Consider the following 21,975-nt stretch of genomic DNA (forward strand, 5'->3'; position numbering starts at 1 on the left):
CCAGCAAGGCTGTCATTCAGACTAGAAGGAGAGATAAAGACTTTCCCAGACAAACAAAAACTGAAGGAGTTCATGACCACTAAACCAGCCCTGCAAGAGATCCTAAGGGGGACTCTGTGAGGGGATGGTGAAAAGACTACAAAGGACCAGAGACATCACCACAAGCATGAAACCTACAGATAACACAATGACACTAAATCCATATCTTTCAAGGATCACTTTGAATGTAAATGGACTAAATGCCCCAATCAAAATACATAGGGTATCAGAATGGATAAAAAAAACCAAGATCCATCTATATGCTGTCTACAAGAGACTCATTTTAGACCTGAGGACACCTGCAGATCGAAAGTGAGGGGATAGAGAACCATCTATCATCTACTGGAAGTCAAAGGAAAGCTGGAGTAGGAATACTTAGACAAACTAGATTTTAAACTAAAGACTAACGAGACTGTAACAAGAGATGAAGAAGGGTATTATATCATAATTAAGGGGTCTATCCATCAAGAAGAGCTAACAATTACAAATGTTTATTTCTCAACTTGGAAGTGCCCAAATATATGAGTCAATTAACCACAAACATAAGCAATCTTATTGGTAAGAATACTATAACTGTGTGTGACTTTAGTACTCTATTTACAACAGTGGACAACTCATCAAGGCAGAAAATTAATAAAGAAGCCGTGGCCTTGAATGATACACTGGGCCAGATGGACTTGACAGATATAGTCAGAACTTTTCATCTAAAAGCATAGGGGCACCTGGGTGGCTCAGTCGGTTGAGCATCTGAATTCAGCTCAGGTCATGATCTCACAGTCTGTGAGTTCAAGCCCCGCATCGGGCTCTGTGCTGATGGCTCAGAGCCTGGAGCCTGCTTCCGATTCTGTGTCTCCCTTTCTCTCTGTCCCTTCCCTGCTCATGCTCTGTCTCTCTCTGTCTCAAAAATAAATAAAAACATTAAGAAAAAAAATTTTTTTTTAAATAAAAGCATAATACATATTCTTCTCAAGTGCACATGGAACATTCTCCAATATAAATCACATACTGGGTCACAAAATAGCCCTCAATAAATATAAAAGAATTGAGATCATATCATGCATATTTTCAGATCACAACACTATGAAATTTGAAATCAATCACAAGAAAACATTTGGAAAGCCTCTAATGCATGGAGGTTAAAGAACATCCTACTAAAGAATGAATGATTTAACCAGAAAAGTAAAGAAGAAATTAAAAATACATGGCAACAAATGAAAACGAAAACATGACAGTCCAAATCCTTTGGGATGCAGCAAAGGCAGTCCTAAGAGGAAAATACATTGCAATCCAGGCCTATCTCAAGAAAGAAGAAAAATCCCAAATACAGAATCTAACCTCACCCTCAAAGGAACTAGAAGCAGAGCATCAAAGAAACCCAAAAGCCTGCAGAAGAAGATAAATAATAAATATTAAAGCAGAAATAAACAATATAGAATAAAAAACACAGTAGAACAGATCAATGAATATAAGACCTGGATTTTTGAAAGAATAAACAAAATTGATAAACCCCCAGCCAGACTTCCCAAAAAGAAAAAAGAGAGAACCCAAATAGACAAAATCATGAATAAAAAAGGACAGAACACAACCACCACCACAGAAATAAAAATAATTATCTGAGAATACTATGAAAAATTATATGCCAACAAAGTGGACAATCTGAAAGAAATAGACAAGTTCCTAGACAAACACACACTACCAAAACTCAAGTGGGAAGAAATAGAAAATTTGAATAGACCCATAGCCAGCAAAGAAATGGAGTCAGTTATCAAAAATCTCCCAACAAATAAGAGTCCTGGGCCAGATGGCTTCTACCAGACATTTAAAGCAGAGTTAGTACGTATTCTTTTCAAGATGTTCCAGAAAATAGAAATGGAAGGGAAGCTTCTGGACTCATTCTATGAAGCCAGCATTACCTTCATTCCCAAACCAGACAGAGACCCCACAAAAAGGAGAATTACAGGCCAAGATCCCTGATGAACATGGATGCAAAAATTCTCAACAGGATACTAGCAAATCAAATTCAATAGTATATTAAAATAATTATTACCATGATCAAGTGGGATCCATTTGTGGGCTGAAGGGCTGGTTCAATATTCACAAATCAATCATGGTGATATATCACGTTAATAGAAGAAAGCACAAGAACCATAAGATCCTGTCAATAGATGCAAAAAAAAAAAAGTATTTGGCAAAATACAGCATCTTTCTTTAAAAAAATTTTTTTACATTTATTCATTTTTGAGAGAGAGGGAGAGCGCGTGTGCACGCACAAGTGGGGGAGGGGCAGAGAGAGAGGGAGACACAGAATCAGAAGCAGGCTCCAGGCTCCAAGCTGTCAGCACAGAGTCTGATGCAGGGCTCGAACTCACAAACCACGAGATCATGACCTGAGCCAAAGTGGGATGCTGAACCAACTGAGCCACCCAGGTGTGCCTAAAATACAACATCTTTCTTAATAAAAACCCTCAAGAAATTTGGGATAGAAGGAACATACCTTAACATTATAAAATCCATATATGAAAGTCCCACAGCTAGTATCATACTCAATGGGGAAGAACAGAGCTTTCCCCTGAGATCAGTGACATGACAGGGGTGTCCACTCTCACCACTGTTGTTTAACATATTGTTGGAAGTCCTAGTCTCAGCAATAAGACAATAAAACGGAATAAAAGGCATCCAAATTGGCAAAAAGGAGCCAAACTTTCACTCTTCACAGATGACATGATAGTCTACGTGGAAAGCCTGGAAGACTCCACCAAAAAAACTGCTAGAACTGATACACAAATTCAGCAGAGTTGCAGGATATAAAATCAATGCACAGAAATCATTTGCATTTCTATATACCAACAATGAAGCAACAGAAAGAGAAATCAAGAAATCAGTCCCATTTACAATTGCACTAAGTAGAATAAACCTAACCAAAGAGTTGAAAGATCTGTATGCTGAAAACTATAGAAAACTTATGAAAGAAATTGAAGAAGATACAAAGAAATGGAAAAACATTCCATGCTCATGGATAGGAAGAACAAATGATACTACCCAAAGCAATCTACACATTCAATGCAATCCCAACCAAAATTGCACCAGCAGTCTTCTCAGAGCTAGAACGAACAATCCTAAAATTTGTATGGAACCATAAAAGTCCCCGAATAGCCAAAGTAATGTTGAAAAAACAAAACAAACAAACAAACAAAAAAAACTGGAGGCATCACAATCCTGGACTTTAGCCTGTGCTACAAAGCTGTAATCATCAAGACAGTATGGTATTCGCAAAAAAAAAAAAAAAAAAAAAAAAAAAAAAGACACATAGGGCAACGAAATAGAATAGAGAACCCAGAACTGGAACCACAAATATATGGCCAACTAATCTTTGACAAAGCAGGAAAGAGTATCCAATGGAAAAAAGACAGTCTCTTTAGCAAATGTTGCTGGGAGAACTGGACAGCAACATGCAGAAGAATGAAACTGGACCATTTTCTTACACCATACACAAAAATAAACTCAAAATAGATGAAAGACCTACATGTGAGACATCAAAACCCTGGAGGAGAATACAGGTAACAACCTCTTTGACCTCAGCTGCAGCAACTTCTTACTCGACACGTCTCAGATGGCAAGGGAAATAAAAGCAAAAATGAACTATTGGGACCTAAGATAAAAAGCTTCTGCACTACAAAGGAAACAGTCAACAAAACTAAAAGGGAACCGATGGAATGGGAGAAGATATTTGCAAATAACATATAGGATAAAGGGTTAGTATCCAAAATCTATAAAGAACTTGCCAATCTCAACACCTGAAAAGCAAATAATCTAGTGAAGAATGGGCAGAAGACATGAAGAGACACTTTTCCGAAGACATCCAGATGGCCAGCAGACACATGAAAAGATGCTCAACATCACTCATCATCAGGGAAATACAAATCAAAACCACATTGAGATACCACCTCTCACAGTCAGAGTGGCTAAAATTAACAACTCAGGAAAGAACAGATGTTGGCAAGGATGTGGAGAAATGGGAACCCTCTTGCACTGTTGGTAAGAATGCAAACTGGTGCAGTCTCTCTGGAAATCAGTGTGGAGGTTCCTCAAACAATTAAAAATAGAATTACTTTAGGACCCAGCAATAGCACTACCAGGTATTTATCCAAAGGATATAGGAGTGCTGATAGAGGCACTTGTACCCCAATGTTTATAGCAGCACGGTCACCAATAGCCAAATTATAGAAAGAGCCCAAATGTCCATCAACTGATAAATGGATAAAGAAGATGTGCTAGGGGCACCTGGGTGACTTCAGCTCAGGTCATGATCTCGCGGTTGATGAGTTCACACCCCACATCTGGCTCTGTGCTGACAGCTCAGAGCCTGGAGCCTGCCTCAGCTTCTGTGTCTCCCTCTCTCTCTCTTCCCCTCCCCCGCTCATGCTCTGTCTCAAAAATAAACAAACATTAAAAAATATTAAATAAAAAGATGTGATACACACACACACACACATGATGGAATACTACGTGGCAATGAGAAAGAATGAAATCTTGCCATTTGCAAGAACATGGATGAAACTGGAGGGTATTATGGTCAGAGAAAGACATATATGTTTTCACTCATGTGGAACTTGAGAAACTTAACAGAAGACAATAGGGGAAGGGAAGGGGAAAAATAGTTACAGAGAGGAGGCAAACCATAGAGACTCTTGAATACAGAGAACAAACTGAGGGTTGGGGGGAGGGGAAAGTTGGTGATGGGTATTGAGGAGGGCACTTGTTGGGATGAGCACTGGGTGTTGTATGTAAGTGACGAATCATGGGAATCTACTCCCAAAGCCAAGAGCACACTGTATACACTGTATGTTAGCTAACTTGACGACAAATTGTATTAAAAGAAATAAAAGTTCTTGGACCGGAATGGGGCGGGGGGGGGGGGGAGAAGAAACAAAACAGATGGGCAAAAGAGGAAAATAATGAGAGGGGTAAACCAAGAAACAGACTCTTCTGTATAGAGAACAAACTGAAGGTTACCAGAGGGGAGGTGGGGGTGGGTAGGTGAAATAGGTGATGGAGATTAAGGGGGGGGGGGGGTACTTGTTGTGATGGTCGCCAGGTGTTGTATGGAGTTGTTCAATCACTATAGGGTACACCTGAAACTATGTTCCACTGTCTGTTAACTAAGAGGAATTTAAACAAAAACGTAAAAAAACCCACGTGATCATTTCAATAGATACAGAAAAAGCATTTGACAAATTTCAACATCCATTCATGGTAAAAATTCTCACCAGAGTATAGAGGGAACACACATTAAAATATTAAAGGCCAATATAACAAACCCAAAGTTAATATCAGACAATAGTGAAAAGATGGTGACAAGGCAGGGATATCTGCTCTCGTCCCTTTTATTCAGAATACTGGAAGTCTTAACCACAGCAATCAGACAAGAAACAAATAAAAGGCATCCAAACTCGTAAAGAACTAAATCTGTCACTCTTTGCAGATAACGTAATTCTGTATATAGAACACCCTAAGACTTCACAGAAAAACTATTAGAAAAAATAAATACACTTACTAGAGTTGGAGATACAAAATGTATAGAAATCAGTTATGTTTTCATACTAATAACTAGCAGAAAGTAACATTCAGAAAAGAATCCAATTTATAATTGCATCAAAAAGAATAAAATGTGTAGGAATAAATTTAACCAAGCAAGAAACCCATAAATCAACAACCAGAAAGTATTGACGAACAAAACTGAAGATGACATAAATAAATCAAAAGATGCACCATAAACCGGAATTGGAAGAATATTCTTACATTGTCTATATTACATTGTCCATACCACCTATTACGCATAGCAATGTACAGATTGTATGCAATTCCTATCAAAATACCAACAGCGTTTTTCACAGAACTGGAAGAAAAACTCCAAAATTTGTATGTACTCACAAAAGAGCCTAAATAACCAAAGTGATCTTGAGAAAGAAAAACAAAGATGAAAGGATCACAGAGTTCAAGCTAAAGTACAAAAACTACAGAAATCAAAATAGCATGGTACTGGCACAAAAACAGACACCTAGATCAATGGAACCGAAGACAGAGCTCAGGAATAAATCACACTTATCTGGTGATTTAATCTATGACAAAAAAGGGAAGAACACAAAAGAGGCAAAATACAGTCTTTTCTGTAAACAGTGTTGGGAAACCTGGACAGTTATATGCATAAGAATAAAAGGAGACCATTTTCTCATACCATATGCAAAAATAAACTCCAAATGGATTAAAACTAAATATAAGATTTTATCATAAAATATCTAAATGAAAATATAGGACATAAATTCTTGAACATAAGTCTTAGCAATATTTTTTTTGACTGTTTTCTCAGGCAAGACAATAAAAGCCAAAATAACTGAGACTATGTCAAACTAAAAAGGTTTTCTACAGTGAAGGAAACCATCAACAAATTAAAAGTACTGACCAGGAAAAGATATTTTCAAGTGATATATCCGATGAGGAGTTCATATACAAAATATATAAAGAAATCATATAACAACACCAAAAGACAATCTGATTTTAAAATGGGCAGAGGACATGAATAAACATTTTTTACAAGGACATATAGATGGCCAATAGACACACGAAAGGATACTCAACATCTGTAATCATCAGGGAAATGCAAATCGAAACAATAATGAAATATCCCCACAACTATCAGAATAGCTAGTATCAAAAAGAACTAAGTATTTCTGAGGATGCACAGAAAAAGGAACCTCTTACACTATTGGTTGAAAGGTAAATTGGTGTAGTCACTATGCAAACTGTGAAAATATTTCAAAAAATTAAAAAGAGAAAAATCTAATGACTCAGTAATTTCACTTCTGAGTATTTACCCAAGGAAAAGGAAAGCTGTAATTCAAAAAAATATATATGCATTCATATATTTATTGAAGCATTATTTAGAATGGCCAAGATACAAAGCAACGTAAGTGTCCATTGACAGATGAATGAATAAAGATGTGGTATATACATACAATGGAATATTAGTTATAAAAAGTAAGATGTTGGCATTTGCCACACATGGATGAACACACAGTGTATTATGCTAAGCCAGCGAAAGACAAATACCTTAAGATTTCTCTTGTACATAGAAACTAAAAAAACAAAACAAACAACAGTAATAGAATCATAATAAAGAAAACAAACTTGTGGTTGCCAGAGAGTAGGGGTGTGGGATGGGCAAAATGGGCAAAGGGGATTAAGAGACACAATATTCCAGTTATAATATAAATAAGTCATGGGGATGTAAAGTACAGCAATGGAAATATAGTCAATGTTACTGTAATAATTTTCTAAAGGTAATGGATGGTAACTGTGGTGATTGCTTCATAATGTAACAGAAATGTTAAATCACCATGTTGTATACCTGAAATTAATATAATATTGTATGTCAACTATATTTCAATTTTTTCAGAAAGCCAGTATGTTACTGGCATAAAAGTCAACACATGAACCAATGGAACAGAATAGACCAGAAATAAATCCATGCATTCATAATCAACTCATATTTGATAAAGTGGGGAAAGGATCTTCAGTAAGTCATGCTGGGAAAACTAGAGAATATATGCAAAAAAAAAAAAAATGAAATTGGACACCTAATTTATACCATTCACCTAAATGAACTCAGATGGATAAAGACTAAAACAAGACCTGATGCTGTGAAACTCCTAGAAGAACACACAGTGAAGAAGTTCTTGGACATTGGTCTGGGCAATGGTTTATTGAATAGGATACAAAAGCACAAACAATGGAAGCAAAAATCAATAAATAGTATAAAACAAACAAAAGTTTATTCATAGTGATGGCACCAACATGACAACATAGGTCATGGCCGATTTGACTTCCTTTCACAAGAAGAGTAAGCAGCTATTAATGGACAAGACACAGCTGAGAAAATTGAGGACATGGGGTGAGGTCAAAGCATCCCAGAGCCACGGAGACCAAAACAGACGACAGTAGAAGATTAAGGAGTGGCTACTTGCTGACCACATTTCCCCACCCCGTGCTGGTACAGTTCCTCACAGAGAAGTCTTCACTGAACATATGGTTCCTACAAGTGAGAAAAGAGAGCCTATAGTGGACATTCAGCTCTCCTATCATTGTGGGTCACTTCTTGGGAGCTCCCAACTCCAATCTTGGCCCTTGGCCCAGGGGTTGTGTAGGAATCTGCACGGCTTGACCACTGAGAATGTTATAATGGAGAAAGGGCAAGAAGCTTGCAGCCGCCAGCACTTGGCTCTTGACTGAGTTCCTACCCGCAGTGCCAGAGTAGTAGTCCCAACCGACATCTTTGCTCATCTGCAAAGACAGTGGCTCAGTCTGACCAAAGAACTCAGTGTAGTACAGGTGTGCCTAATTCATGACCTCAAATGAAGAGATTTTCTAGCCCTGGAAAGTGGCCTGCCCCTACCCAGGCAGGACAGCTGAAGTATAGATGGGTGCACTGCTGAATACAGCTCCCAGCCTCACCTGACTGCAAAGGCTTTTCCCAAGACCTGAAAGTTGGGTAGCTCAGCAATACTAGAGCAAAGAGTAATGCGGGCAGAGCTGATCATCTGTAGTGTAACGCCAGTGGCACCAGCAAGGGAACCTGGGAAGTATTTCAGCTTGAGTGAAGACTACAAAGAGCCTTTCCAGGCTTCGAGTGATTCCCCCACTCCACCCAGGCAGGGGAGCTAATCCACAGCCACACCAATGAATGGGTTGAGTTTTCAGTCCCTTCTTGACCAGAAAGCTTGACTAGAAACACTCAGGAGGTTATTTGGAGCTAGTCCTCCCCCTGCCCCCCCACTTCGGCAGGGGACCTAATTCAGAATGCCCTGACTGATAAGAACTCTTGGCCAGAGCACCTGAAAGCTGTGTAGCACAGCATCCCTCCAGGAGGCAGACTGATCACCCACAGAGCAAAGACATTGACTCCATCCGGCCAGGGAACCTGGGGAGCCGGTCAGCTTGCATCAAGACCATGAATACTGACATCATGCAGGCTTGGAGTTGGCTCCCTAGCTTCACTCATGCAGGGGAGCTAATTAACAACCCCACCCACTGTCTACTGTACCTCTTGGTCCCTCCTGACTGGAAAGCTTGGCCAGATCATTAGGAAGCTGTGTGCATGACCAGGGAGAACAGCACTTAGATCTGATTGTCTGCAGAGAGAAGCCGGTAACACTGTTCAGCCAGAGAACCTGAGATGTCAAGACAACAAATAGACTTTCTGGCCTGGCGTACAGTTTTCCCATTCTTCCAGGGCAGGGAGACTAATTAGTAGTTCTGCCCGTGCTGAATACAGCTTTCAGCCTGCCCAGCTAGGGAACCTAAACAGAGCACAAAGGAAGCTACATAGACCATCCAACAGCCCTGCTGTGGCACTTGCTCACTGACACTTGAGCAGAGTTTGAAGGCCATGGCTTTCCTTGTCTGCAGAGCAAAACCAGTGGCCCCGTCTGGCCATGGTATTCAGTGCACAGTTTTACTTGATTCAGGTCTCCAAACAATGGGCCATCCAGGCCCTGGGACTGTCCTGCTGACCTACGAGGGCAAGAGGCTCATTCATGGGCCCACATAATGCTGAGTATAGTACTCAGTCCCAACCATCTAGTAAGCCCGACCAGAAAATCCACGCAACTGTGAAGCTCATCCTAAACCTTGCTAGGGCAGGAAACAAATCCAGCAGTTCTATCAAATTGTTCCCGGCTTCTGGCACCCTCCTTTCCCCTCAGAGCTCAGGCAGTGGCTTCACCCCAAAATAAGCCCTTAGAGCAAGACCCACCTGCCCAAAGATGTTATCAGCAGACATGTTCAGAAATCCAAACTGAGCTGACTACTCTGAACAGTCTGCCAAAGCAAAACTGTGAATTCTGAAAGAGATGGTTTATTCAATTGTGTAGATACCAATGTAAGGAATCAAAGATCAACATAGATCTGGTAAACATGACACTACCAAAGAAAACTAATAAAGCACCAATAACTAAGATGGAGATCCATAAACTATAATAGAAAAAATTTAATTTAAAAAAAATTTTTAAATTTTATTTAAATCCTAGTTAACATATAGATCATTAATGATTTCAGGAGTAGAATTTAGTGATTCATCCCTTACATGTAACACCCAGTGCTCATCCCAGGAAGTGCCCTCCTTAATGCCCATCACCATTTAGACCATCCCTCCCATCCAACACTCCTCAAGCAACCCTCAGTTTGTTCTCTGTATTTAAGAGTCTCTTATGGTTCACCTCCCTTTCTCTTTTTATCTTATTTTTCCTTCCCTCCCCCTATGTTCATCTGTTCTGTTTCTTAAATTCCACATAGGAGTAAAATCAGATGCCATTTATCTTCCTCAGACTTATTTTGGTTTCATCCATGTCATTGCAAAAGGCAAGATTTCATTCTTTCTCATCACCAAGCAATATTCCATTACACACACAAACACACTCATCAGTCGATGGGCATTTGGGCTCTTTCCAAAATTTGGCTATTGTTGAAGTGCTGCTATAAAATTGGGGTGCATGTACCCCTTCAAATCAACATTTTTGTATCCTTTGGCTAAATACCTAGTAGTGCAATTGTTCAGTTGTAAGGTAGTTCTATTTTTAATTTTTTGAGGAACATCCATACTGTTTTCCAGAGTAGTTGCACCACGTTGCATTCCCACTAGCAGTGCAAAAGGGTTTCCTTTTCTCTTAATCCTCACCAACATCTGTTTCCTGAGTTGTTACTAATCTTTCATAAAGCAGGAAATAACATCCAATGGAAAAAAGATGGTCTCTTCAGCAAGTGGTGCTGGGAAAACTGGACAGAGACACGCAAAAAAACGAACCTGGACCACTTTCTTATATACCATACACAAAAATAAACTCAAAATGGATGAAAGACCTAAATGCAAGACAGGAAGCCACCAAAATCCTAGAGGAGAACACAGGCAACAACTTCTTTGACCTCAGCCATAGCAACTTCTGACTAGACATGTCTCCAGAGGCAAAGGAAAAAAAGCAAAAATGAACTATTGGTACCTCATCAAGATTAAAACTTTCTGCAAAGCAAAGGAAACCATCAACAAACTAAAAGGCAACTGGTGGAATGGGAAGAGATATTTGCAAATGACATACTGGATAAACTGTTAGTATCCCAAATCTATAAAGAACTTATCAGACTCAACACCCAAAAAAACCAAATAATCCAGTGAAGAAATGGGCAAAAGACATGAACAGACATTTTTCCAAAGATGACATCCAGCTGGCTAACCTACACATGAAAAGATGCTCAACATCACTCATCATCAGGGAAATACAAATCAAAACCACAATGAGATATCATCTCATGCTTGTCAGAATGGCTAGGGTAATCTTTTTTTAAAAAAATTTAGTGAGCCACAAGAGCACACAGAGAAGTAAATTAAATTAGGAAGACAATGCGTAAAAAATGAGAAGTTTAAGAAAGAAATGGAAACTACCAAAAACAAAAGAACAAAATGGAAACTACCAAAAACAAAAGAAAAAGAAAACAGAAGTCCTAGAGAGAAAAAGTGCATTGACTGAAGAATTCAATAGAAAGCTTCAAAACAGACTTGTCCATGTAAAATCAAAAATCCATCAAAAAGAGAAGAAACAGCAAGTATTGTAAAGCTCAAGAGAAAAAGAAACCCTTGTGCACTGTTGGTGGGAATGTAAATTGGTACAGCCACTTTGGAAAATAGGGTAGTTTCCTCGAAAAATTAAAAATAGAAATGCATATGATCCATTAATTCCACTACTGGGTATTTACCCAAAGAATATGAAAATACTAATTCAAAAAGATATTTATGATATTTATGCCCTACATTTATGGTGGCATGATTTACGATTCCCATGATATGGAAGGAACCCAAGTGTCCATTAACAGATGAATGGATAAAGGAGATGTGATACACACACACACACACGAATATTACTCAGCCATAAAAAGAGTAAGATCTTGCTATTTGCATAACATGGATGGACTAGAGGATATTATTGCTAATTGAAATAAATCAGAAAAAGACAAATACTATATGATTTCACTTAATATGTGGAATCTAAAAAACAAAAGAAATGAACAAAAAACTCAGACTCTTAAGCACAGAGAGCTGGTAGCTGCCAGATAGAAGGCAGTGGGAGGATGGGAAAAATAAAGAGGATGAAGAGGTACAAATTTAAGGTATAAAGTAAATAAGTCACAGAGATGAAAAGTACAGGATAGAAAATATAGTCAATAACATAATAACTTTGTATGGTGACTACGCTTCTCATGGTGAACACTGTATGATGTATAAAACGGTCAGATCAAGATGTGGTATACCTGAAATGAATGTTGTATGTTAATTATACTTTAATAAAATAAATAAGATAAATGGCAAGAAGACAGTGTATTCAGAGAGTTTAAGTGTAGGGTCTCCTTGAAAATGCAATCTTGCCACAACTTTCAGAAAATGCATAGCTTTTCACTATTACTAGCCTTCTATGTTAAGAAAATAAAGTGGTTCAAAGTATCAAAAGCAAAACCCACAGGTGAATAAATAAGTTATGGTATACATATGCAATGAAATATTATTCAGTCATAAAGAAGGAAACCTTCCCATGTGGGACAACAAAGTTGGAACTTGAGGGGATCATGCTAAGTGAAGTAAGTCAGACAGAGGTAGACAAATATCTTATGATCTCACTTACATATGAAATCTAAAAAAGACAAAAACCAAACTCACAGAAAGACAAATCATATTTATGGTTAATAGAAGTGGGAGGTTGTGGGAGGGGTAATAGGATGAAGTGGTCAAAAGGTACAAGCTTCCAGTTATGAGATAAACAGATACTAGGGATGTAATGTACAACACAATAACAAACCTTAAGTCAGACAGAGGTAGACATATGAAAATTTGTTTTCATATGAAAGTTGCTTAGAGAATACCTCCTAAGTGTTCTCAAGGAAAAAAAGTTTTTTTCTGGTTTTTTGATAGATCTATGAGATGGATGTCAATTGAACTTGTAATCATTTCAAAATAAGTGTAAGTCAAATCATGCTGTACGCCTTAAACTTATACAGTGCTGTAGGTCAATGATCTCATTAAAACTGGAAAAATTGGGGCGCCTGGGTGGCTCAGTCAGTTAAACATCCAACTCTTCATTTCAGCTTAGGCCATGATCTCATGGTTCATGAGTTCAAGTCCTGCAAAGGGCTCTGTGCTGACAGTATGGAGCCTGCTTGGGAGTCAGTCTCTCTCTCTCTCTCTCTCCTCTCTCTCTCTCTCTTTCTCTCTCCCTCTCTCTCTTTCTCTCTCCCTCTCTCTCTTTCTCTGCCCCTTCCCTGCTTGTGCTTGCATTCCCTCTCTCAAAATAAATAAATAAACTTAAAAAAAAACTAGAAAAGTTAATAAAGTAATGAAAAGTCTCTTCATGGCAAAAAGAAAATCAAAAATTGGAAAGGCAATCAACAGAATGGGAGAAAACATTAGCAAACGACATATTGAATCAGGGGTTCAAAACCAAAATATATAAAGATGTCGGACAACTCAATGACAAAAACCACACAATCCAATTTAAAAATGGGCAATTAAACATTTTTCCAAAGTAGACATTTAAATGACAACAGGTACTCGAAAAGAGGTTCAGCATCACTCATCATCAGGCAAATGCAAATCAAAGCCACAGTGAGATATTGCCTCACACCTGTTAGAAGGGCTATGAGCAGGAAGAGGGGATAATAAGTGTTAATGAGGGTGTAGGGAAAATGGAACCCTTGTGCACTGCCAGTGGGAATGAAAATCAGTTCAGCTACTATGGAAAACAGTACGGAGTTTTTCTAAAAATTAAAAATAGATCCAGCAATTCTAAGTATCTACCCAAATGAAAGCAGAATATCAAAGAAATACACGCAGTTACCATGTTCATTGCACCATTATTCACAATAGCCAAGATATGGAAAGAACCTAATGCTTCCAATGGATGAGTGGATGAAGAAGTTGTGGTATCAGCCCACAACTGAACATTATTCAGCCAAATGAAAGAAGGCAATCCTGCTGTTTCTAACAACACGGATGGACCTTGAGGGCATTGTGCTACGTGAGAGGAGTCAAAGACAGATACTGTGGGAGATCACTTTCGTGTGTAATGTAGAAAGACCAACTCCTAAAAACAGGGTAGAATGACGGTTACCAGAGGTTGGGGGTTTGTGGACTCGGGGAAATGTGATTTTGGGTACAAAGTTGGAATGTGTAGATATAAGTTCTGGAGATCTAGTGCACAGCATAACGATTTATAGACAAAAATACTGTATTATAAATTTCAAAGTTAAGAAACTAGATCTTAATTGTTCTCACCACACACATGTAAATAAATTATGTGACAAGAAAAAAGGTGTTATTTAATAGTATGGTGATAATTATATTGTACTATATAAATGTATCAGATCAACACATTGTGTACCTTAAAGTTATATAATGTTACATCAACTATATGTCAATACAAACTAATAAGGGGTAGTTGAGAATTGGTACTACTGGATACCTAGCATTTAGAGTTGGAAGGAGACAGAGATTTTTATCATTTGGCTTCTTTGTTTGGCAAAGGAGGAAATGGAGGTCAAGATAGGTAAGTCACATAATTAAGTAAGGAGAGGAATCTTTATTAGAACACAGTTTTCTTGACTCTTAGACCTGTGTTTTCTTCATTGTTCATGCTATGTCTTGAGAGACTCAGCACGGTTCTCTTTTGGGATGCACCTAGATAAAAAGTCTCTCCTTTAGCAGGGATGGTAACAACTCAATTGAATATCTAAGGTGAGTGGGTTACTAGGGAGGCCCAACTCCTGGAATGGGGGCGCTCTAGGTGGCCTCCTCAGTCATCAATCTACATGTTGTCCCAAAGAGCACAGGGCACAACTCCAGGACGAACTTGGATCTTGGACAGTGAGCCCTCTAAGGGCAAGGGCCATGACTTCTGGGTCTTTCTGTCCCACAGAAAGGGCAGAGATGCCCTCAGTCAATGTTGACTGCATCAATGAATATAGGCAACCAGCTCCCTTTCTGAAAAATTGAACATCTATGTTGCTTCTTTTATTCTTTGGTGAGATTCAGTTGACCCAGTTCTTCTGCAGACCTGCTCTTGGAGTCTAGGGGCTTAACCCCAGAATTTTCATTTCTCCCTCAGTTCTCCATCCCTCCCATCTTTGTTTTATTTCAATGAACTTGAAACTGCTGTGTTACCTGTAATCAAAAGACACGTTTTTTGTTTTCTTTGGAATTTACAATGGGCAGATGTCATTTTCATGAAAACATTTTAAAAAATAATAAACAAGTTACTCTTGCATAACTGGTTAAAAACATCCTCCACATCTGGCTTTCCTTAAATGCTGTGATAAACAGCGGGGCAGTTTGAAGTTTTGAGATTGAGATTCAGACACTGCTTCTCCCATTTCTTCATTGCAATCTTATGAGCACATGACTTGGTGTTTTATGACTCACTTTCCCATTACTAGCAAATGCATTAAAGAGTGGAGTTAAGGTGGGGAGACATGTGTGCATATAATTAAGCTCTTCTTTGAGAATTAATGAAATATAGAACAGTTTGACCACTTTTGTCCTGATGGCCCTGGATAGAGGTTTGTTTTTCATAAGGGAAGGTCACGTGGAAGGCAGGAGGAAGCCCTTGTCGTGACTTGCTATTTACAACCTGGGAAGAGGTCCTCTGTCAGTAAGACCTACTCAGCCTGGATACAGTGCTCCCATCCTGGAGGTAAGCACAGTCGGGCCATGGGAGGCCTGAGGTTTGTTTCCTGATCCCCCTGAACTCCAAGGTAAGTTGGACCCTAGATGGAGGTTCAGCAAAACTGCTTTGGGAGTTTTCCTAAGTAGGGTTGAAGGACTCAGCTGCAGAGGTAGGGGTGGGTCCCTGGGCCTGAACACTGGTTGAAGACCTTCCCAGGAATCTGGGGTCTGAGGACTGTGAAACCCAGCTTAGCCCAAGGCAGCCAGGAAGGAGCTCTAGCTCTGGGTAAATGGAGAAATAGATCAGCAGATCCTGGTTAAGGATCTGGGTTGGGGGTAAGGGGACAACGCACTGGACACCAGACTCAGAAGACCTTCAAAGACCCAGCTCTTCCCTATACTGCAACACACAGCCCTCAGCTCACACACTTGGGTGCTACCTGAGAAAGAAAAGTGGGCAAAGGGAACATATTAGTTAGGGTTCTCTAGAGAAATGGAACCAGTAGGAGATCACTCTCTTAGTCTCTGTGTCTGTCTCTATCCACCATTGGTTAGCTGGAGACCCGGGAGAACCGATGGTATAGTTGTAGTCAGAGTCTGAAGGTAGGAGAAGACTGATGTCCTGCTCAAAGACAGGCAGAAAGAGAATTTTCTCTTATTCAAGTCTTTTTGTCCCAGTCACGCATTTATGAAATTGGGTGAGCCTACCCACACTGTTGAGGACAATCTGGTTTGCTCAGTCTACTGATCAAGATGTTAATCTCATCCAGAAACACCCTCACAGACACACCCAGAATAACATCTCACCAAGTCTCTGGGCACCCTGTGGCCCAGTCAAGGTGGCACATAAAACTATCACAGGGAGCCATCAAGAAACAGCAGTTTTCCTAAAGGAGAGTATTAGTTGAAGGAACTATTTATGTGACCTGATTGGACTAAGTTTAATCAATACTGGAGACTTAGGGGTTTTTTTTGTTGTTGTTTTCATTTCATCCTACTAAATGAGATGAAAGGGAAGAGATGAGCTCCAAGAAAATAAAATTTACATTTCCTCTGCACCTTCAGTCACAGATAAAGACCACGCGTGTGGTCACGCTATTCCTGTTGCATAGTCGGTTTTTCCCATACAAACACAGATCACGGACGGCTTTCTGGATTAATAAGTATGGATCTCCCTAAAAGCTATTTTTAATATTTGTTTAGGATTTCACGGTCTGTAAATATCACAATTTGAATACCCAGGCTCCTATTGATGGACATTTAGGTTGTTTCTAATTTTTCACCCTTCTAGAAAATGCTGTGATGAACATCAACGAGGTGGATTTAAATACACATAGCTCACCCACAAAAGCTTTCAGATTCCCAACAAAAACAGGGTTTTTTTGCTATGTGACAGAGAAAAATATTTACATTATAAATATTTAGATTAATATATTAATATTACAATAAAATATTGTATTTATTCTTCATACATGAAAGTATGGTAGTAAAAAGAATAGGAATTTGACAACGTGGTTGTGGGGACGCACAGGATCGGGGGTCTGTGCACGCCTCACCACTTCTCCCTGCCCAGCCACCCTGGTGAGATAATGGAGCATGAATTGGTGATCATTCATGCCTCTCAGAAAGTTCTATTCACCTGCCATGCACGGGGTTTCCACCCTGCACTTGCCATAGCCGACTCCCAAGGGCTCGCTTGGGGCAGACAGACAGGAAGAGGGCGAGGCTGCGCAGGAAGCATGCTTCTGCCTTCCTACCGAGATAATGAACCTGAGGCGGCCAGAGAGGCTGGGGCCACCTGAAGAATGGCCAGCAGCCCTATCTAAAGCATCCAGAGTGCAGGCTGCCACGGGCAAGCTCTGTTTATCGAGAGCCACATGCTCTCGATTGCAGGCTACTGTATGGCTTCAATTAGACTTTTTGACTGATGGCCAGTTTAATGAGCCTATTTAGGGAGGGTCATTCAACATGGCAATTACACCTATAAATCTATTTGCAGCAGGACTCGAATAACCTTCTGCACCTAGCCCTGTATAAAACTGCTGTCTGATTAATTAACATTAATTTCCCTGCCGTATGGAACCAGCTGCAGTTGGTGTGAATGCTTCCAGCTCCTCTCTGCAGGCCCTGTGTGAATGGCAGAGGTGCTCTGGGGGGGTGGGGGTGGGGGTGCGCTTCAGGGGCTGGGGGGTGGGGAAGGCTGGTCGTCATGTAGTTGCTATTCCAAAGAAGTTCTTGGTTTTTCTTCCAGCACTCCATTCTTTCTCTGGTCCTATTTGATTGATGTTCCAGGGCAGTGTCATATATAGGGGGCAAAATTCAATTAATTGGATATGAAATATTTATAACCCTGCTGTATGTGTCTATCAGAGAAGAGCCCTTAATAGATCTTCTCATTAGTATGAGCTGGTGACTCATTTTTCTGCTTTCACAGTCATTTGGAATTAAAATCCAATTAATCTAATATCCCTGTGAATGTTATTAAATTATTGGAAAAACTGCATACAGGAGATAGGGTGAGGGGAAGAAGCTGGCCTCGCTGGTACTCATTTCCTTTCTGCAAAAGCACACAATGCTGGGGGGACCAACCCCCTTCCCCGGGCTCTTTTAGCATTTGAGTTGTGTCTACTCTTGGCAAATAAAGCACAGGATTATGAATCAGGAGCTCGTGGCTGCCAACATGGAGGCTTCCAGAGCTTATACCACCACCACCAACCAGGTTCTGAAACTGCCAAAGCATTTGCAGGATTGTAATTAAGTGAAAAGGTAAGACTTTGCTGTTTTAAGCGGCTCTAGAGGACTCTTTTTAAGATAGAAGCAGTATGGAGAATGAAGAGTAAATCAGAAGCTTCGAGGGTCCACGTAGTTCTAGAATACTGTGATTTTATGAGTTCTCAATCTGGGTGCCCTGAAGAAAAAAAATCAGTAATAACCACCTATGATGTCATAGGAATGCTAAGTAGACCAAAAAGGCAAAGGCTCCTCCTTATACTTGGAAAACCAGGGACCATCATGGTCATTAACAAATGTCCATGTCACAGGGCAATTTGTCCAGTGGGTATGGGGGCACTTTAAATTTTGGGGGGGGGAGGGGGAGAGGCAAAGGTACCGGCAAACAGTGTTCTGAGGCTTTGCCAATTGATGGATATTATAAACTCTTGGTGCGTTATTTGGAGGTTGCAAACTCCAAACTTTAGTTGTGCCTGTGACGTGATTTTAAACACCAGCAACAAGGCTCTCAAATCCCTCCCTCCTTGCTAAATCCAACGCCGCAACTGGGTAAATATGGAGTTCCTACAACACGCCAGGCTCTGTGCCACGGGTTCCAGGGCTGGGTATTACTTATGCATATTTACAACCAGAAATGTTCCCCAAAAGATGCGATGATAAAGAATTGGCCCCTGACTGGAGGAGCTTCCTGAGATGAAAATACATAATTTAAAAAGGATGGGTTTCACCACTCTGCTAGAGGAGTGCAGCAAATAGACCTGGAGTAGAGCTTCCTGGAGGTGGTGAGTGATTGGATGTGTTCCTAATTTTTATCAGGTTCCTGTATGTGTCTTGTCGCCCCTCCTACACTATAAATTGAGGGATAGGACTGCCTCTTCTACTTTCTATCGTATCTCATCTGAAGTAAACGCTCTGCTAAAGAATGTAGTTGATACCTGATAAAAATTTGTTGAAGGAAAGGTTACCTAGCTTTTAGTTTCGAAGCAAATACTTTTCCAAATGTAATCTATTCCATGGCTTTTCATTTCCTCTTTGCTCTTGGCTCTCAAAAATGGCTTCTCTGATTGTAAACATCGCTGGTGGGAGTGTAAATTCATAACCCTCTATGGAGGGCCATTTAGCCGTATCTATTACAATTTATGGATGCATTTACCCTTTTGACTCAGCAATTGCATTTCTGGGAATTATTCTATAGATAAATTTGCACATATGTGAAATTCTATATATACAAAATTATTCATCACATTAATGTTTTTAGTAGTAAAAGTTCAGAAACAAACCAGATGTCTGCCATTAAGGGATTAAATAAATTATGGTACATCCATACAACAAAATATTATACAGTTATATAAAAAAATGAGAATGTTCTCTACGCATCGATATGAAAAGGTCTTCGAGATAAATTAAGTGAAAATGCAAAGTTCAGAACAGAATCGATTACGTAAAACTACGCTTTGTGGTAAAAGAGGGAGGACTGATAAATTTTTTGGTTGTATAGGTATAAAGATTTTGAGACATAAACTAGTAGTTTCTTCTGGGCAATGACAAGGGATTAGGCAGAAGTTAAAGAAGAGAAACATTCAACTATGCTTCAGTTTTTAAAAAATGAGAAATGTTTTCCATTCTATCATTTTTTTTCAGTACTTAAACATTTTATTTAAAAGCTAACAGACAGTAGGAAGGGTGCCTGGGTGGCTCAGCCGGTTGTGTTGGACTCTTGATTTCGGCTCAGGTCATGATCTCAAGGTTCATGAGATTGAACCCCATGTTGGGCTCCACGCTGACAACACTGAGCCTGCTTGCGATTCTCTCTCCCCCACTCTCTCTGCCCTTCCCCGACTAGCATGCGCGTGCGCACACACACGCACACATGTGCTGTCTCTCTCTCAAAATGAAGTTAAAAAACAGCTAACATTAAGTTGACTTTGGGGTGTATGGTTCTATGAATTTTAATACATGGGACCATCACGTAACTATCACCACGCGAAGGATACAGAGTAGTTTTATCCTCCCCTCCAAATTCCTTTTGTAGTTATATCCTCCTGCCCACAACCACTGGCAACTACCGGTCAGTTATGCATCGTTATAGTTTTGTCTTTTCAAGGAGGTCTTATAAATGGAATATTGCATTCTGAGAAGGACTTATTTTCCTAGCAGGAGGCTGTCGATTCAAGTTGTTGTGTGTAAAAGTAGCTCGTTCCTGTTTATTACTGAGTACTATTCCATGGCATGGATGTGCCATAGTCTACCCATTCATCTGTTGAAAGACATCTTGGTTATTTCCATTTTTGGCAACTGTAAATGAAGCTGCTCTAAAAACATATGCACGTTTTTGTAGGAACGGCTTTTCATTTCTATAGGGCAAGTACTCAGAAGTTGGGTTCCTGGGCTCTATCGCAAGTGTATGTAGACGTTTGTGAGAAACTGCCAGACTCTCTTCTAAAGTAGCTGTATTCTTTCTCCATTCCCGCCAATAATGTAGGAGAGTTCTAGTTGCTTCACCGTCTCCACAGTACTTGGTAAGGTCAGGATTTTAGATTTTACCCATTTTAATAGGTCATTGTGGTTTTAATTTGAATTTTCCTAGTGGACCACAAGGTGCTTATTTGCCATTCTTATGTCCTTTATCCTTAAAAAAATTGCTTAATAGTTTATTTTTTGAGAGAGAGAGAACGCACAGGGGAGGGGCAGAGAGAGAGAATCCCAAGTAGGCTCCACACTATCAGTGAAAAGCCCAACGTGGAGCTCGAACTCACGAACTGGGAGATCATGACCTGAGCCGAAATCAAGAGTTGGATGCTTAACCAACTGAGTCACCCAGACGCCACTGTCCCTTGTCATTCTTATTTCTTCTGTCCTTGGTGAAGTGTCTGTTTACATTTTACATAGATACCTATAGCTTTTAAACGATGTGAATATATTGCTTCTCTGAAAATCAATTTTTGGAAATGGCTGCCTTATCCTCAAGTCCCCAAGGCCTATTTCCCTTTTCGGGAAGAGATTCCGGGTAATGTAAATCACTTCATAATGACCTGGCTTTTCTCCATTTTGAAAGTGAGAGTGATAATCCTTAGTCCACTGACCCAGAGATGCCTCTCGTGGGAAAGGTATGTGACCAGGACGTCACACAGCAGTCCTTCGGTCCCATAGCCGCTGGTCAAAGAGCTAAAACAAAAAGTGAAATCTTGGATTCTGAAACACTGTTTGGGTAACGATCCCATGAATGTCCCTGCTTCTGACTGTGGTGCCCAAACCCTCAGTGGACGACCGGAACTTTTGCCCAGATACACGTAGCCATTATTTTATATATACCTTTCTGGGTGTTAAATTCACACTTGGCAGAAATTTACGTAAACAACCTGACGTTTCACGCTATCACTAGAAATTTGCAATTCCTTTCGGACCATCCTGAGGACCTTCTCTGGAGCCATTCTTTCTCTTTTTTACTGGCGGGA

Source organism: Panthera onca, chromosome B2 (assembly GCF_046562875.1).
Source record: "Panthera onca isolate mPanOnc1 chromosome B2, mPanOnc1 haplotype 2, whole genome shotgun sequence".
NCBI classification, from domain to species: Eukaryota; Metazoa; Chordata; class Mammalia; order Carnivora; family Felidae; genus Panthera; species Panthera onca.